The sequence below is a fragment of the Hyaena hyaena genome, unplaced genomic scaffold (genome assembly GCF_003009895.1).
Source record: "Hyaena hyaena isolate Hyena2069 unplaced genomic scaffold, ASM300989v1 scaffold_371, whole genome shotgun sequence".
In the NCBI taxonomy this organism is placed as follows: domain Eukaryota; kingdom Metazoa; phylum Chordata; class Mammalia; order Carnivora; family Hyaenidae; genus Hyaena; species Hyaena hyaena.
The window spans coordinates 242,144-244,913 of record NW_024081003.1 but is presented as its reverse complement, the minus strand read 5'-3'; the positions used below and the strand labels follow the sequence as shown (position 1 = coordinate 244,913).

General features: G+C 41.1%; 1 pseudogene; it reads left to right on the top strand.

Annotated features, from left to right (window-relative positions):
- The first annotated feature begins 591 nt into the window (after positions 1-591).
- LOC120244124 lies at positions 592-2,511 on the top strand (annotated as a pseudogene).
- The last annotated feature ends 259 nt before the right edge of the window (positions 2,512-2,770 follow it).

The following is a 2,770-nucleotide window of genomic DNA, read 5'->3' as shown; positions in this document are numbered from 1 at the left end:
TATTCTGACACTAAACCATGACATAGAACCTACTAGTGCCTGGTGGATGTCAATTCATTGGCATGCATGGGCTTAGATAGAGGCTGAGTCTTGTGTGCTGTGGAAATGCCTATTAGTTTCATTCTGAGTACTTAAAAGCATACTAGACATGCTTAAAAATTCCTTCTTGGAAACAGATTGTTGGTAAGTGCTTTATTTCCTCTCTAAATACATAGTTTGTCACCACATGCATTAATTCTTCATTAAACGATGTCAACATTCTACTCGGTAGAAATAATTGTACCCTTTTCTTAGGTGCAATTATCCTGATGAAAGTAATTAGTCAACATAGCTACTTAAGAAGGAGCCCAGCATTTGGAAGAGATTCAACTTATATGTACCATGTGGTAGGGATTTAGCTTGGCACTGTATTCAACTTGGCAACATGTACAGCTTCTCAGAGGGCTCCTTGGTTGTTGTTGTTGTTGTTTTCTTTTTTTCGGCATAAAGATGATGTCCCCAGAAAATCCAGTACAAAGAAAACATACTTACATATATTAGTACCCAAAGTATACCTGTTATTCTGACAAAAATTATTTGTATACATTATTTTTTAATCCACATAAGAAAATACGATTCTAATTTTGCTTTATTCTCTCCTTCCTGTTTGCCAACTCACTGGACCTTCAGCTAATGTTGTACATACACATAAATCTCTCGCTTGCCATCAACTATGCATTTAGAGTTTGGATTTTGCTAAAACAAATAGAAGAAAGCAACTCTTTAACAGTGTGAAATCTGAGGCAGTTTGTGAGGGTGGACAGTTCCTATCAAATTGTAAACTCTTCAATTCTCGGAGAGTCTCTTTCTGGGTAAAGAGGTAAAGAAATTTTTTCAAAGGCTCTCAAATCTCTACTGCTAAATTTTCTCAGAGTGATGGTAATCTTGTTAAGGATTTGTGTTACATAGGTGTTTGCAATTGTCAAACTTTAGTGAATGATCATTTTATTTCAAAGGAAAAGACTGGAAACAAATATTGAATTCTAATGATATGTATACTGAAGTATTTATAGAGAAGGATATCAATGCCTGCAATTTAACTTGAAATGCACAAAAAATAATATGAGTTAGCTCTCTGCTTCTCTCTGTTCTTCAGTCATATCTTCTGGTGCAGTGCCAGCTGTGTCCCCAAGACATGATGGTGAAAGTTAGAACAGATTTGGCTATATTGGGCACCTGATTACCAGAGCTGCTTTTAACTCTGGCAAAGTGGATGTTGTTGCCATCAATGACCCCTTCATTGACCTCAACTACATGGTATACATGTTCCAGTATGATCCTACCCACAGCAAATTCAATGGCACAGTCAAAGCTGAGAATGGAAAATTTGTCATCAATGGAAAGCCCATCTCCATCTTCCAGAAGCAAGATCCCACCAACATTAAATGGGATGATGCTGGTGCTGACTATGTTGTGGAGCCCAATAGGTTTTTCACCACCATGGAGAAGGCTGGGGCTCACTTGAAGCCTTATTATCTCCACTCTTTCTGCCGATACCCCCATGTTTGTGATGGGCATGAACCCTTGAGAAGTATGACAACTCTCTCAAGATTGTCGGCAATACCTCCTGCACCACCAACTGCTTGGCTCCCCTGGCCAAGGTTATCCACGACAACTTTGGTATCGTGGCATCGTGAAGGGATGCATGCCCACAGTCTATGCCATCACTGCCACCCAGGGGACCATGGATGGCCTCTCTGGGAAGCTGTGTAATCATGGCCAAGGGGCTACCCAGAACATTATCCTTGTTTCTTCTGGTGCTGCCAAGGCTGAACTGAATAGGAAGCTCACTGGCATGGCCTTCTGTGTCTCCATCACCAACATGTCAGTTGTGGATCTGACCTGCTGCCTGAAGAAATCTAACAAGTATGATGACATCAAGATGGTGGTGAAACAGGCATTGGAGGGCCCCCTCAAGGGCACCCTGGGCTACACTGAGCAATACGTTGTCTCTTGAGACTTTAACAGTGATACCCACTCTTACACTTTTGATGCCGGGGCTGGCTTTGCTCTTAATGAGCACTTTGTCAAGGTAATTTCCTAGTATGACAATGAATTTGGCTACAGCAACTACGGTCCACATGACCTCCAAGGAGTAAGAACCCCCTGGACCACCAGCCCCAAGGAGAGATAGAGGAAGAGAGAGTGCCTCATCTCCTGGGGAATCCCTGCCCCAACTCTCCCCCAACCTCTACACATTGAGACTCCCCCAACCTTTACACAGTTTCCATCACAGACTCCCTGAAAAAGGGAAGGGACTTGGGGAGCCCTAACTTGTCATGTACCATCTATAAAGTATACTGTGCCCAGCCAAAAAAAATAATATGAGTGTTGGATAAATATAGGGATGGATAGAGTTGTGATAAGTAGAGTGAAATGTTAATTAATAGTAGAATCTAGGTTATAGGTACAGTGTTGTTCAATGAAAAATTATAAAAATTTTTCTATATGTTGGAGATTTTCATAATAAAATACTGGAAATTATCACCATTGGCACTCCTTTTTTAGTGACTTTGAGGCAAACTTTGATCAAAATGGTGTGGCAATTCAATTTATCCAATGTTTACTGAGTACCTACCTTGGCAAAGTTTGATGCTGGGCATGAGATTTCACTGGGATTCCATGGTCAGCAGTCTTCGTCTACTCTTACATGGGGCTAGTGCACTGAGCAGCTCCAGCCTCTCCCTTTAATTCTGATTCCAGAAGGGAGAATATAGGTAAATGTATTCCA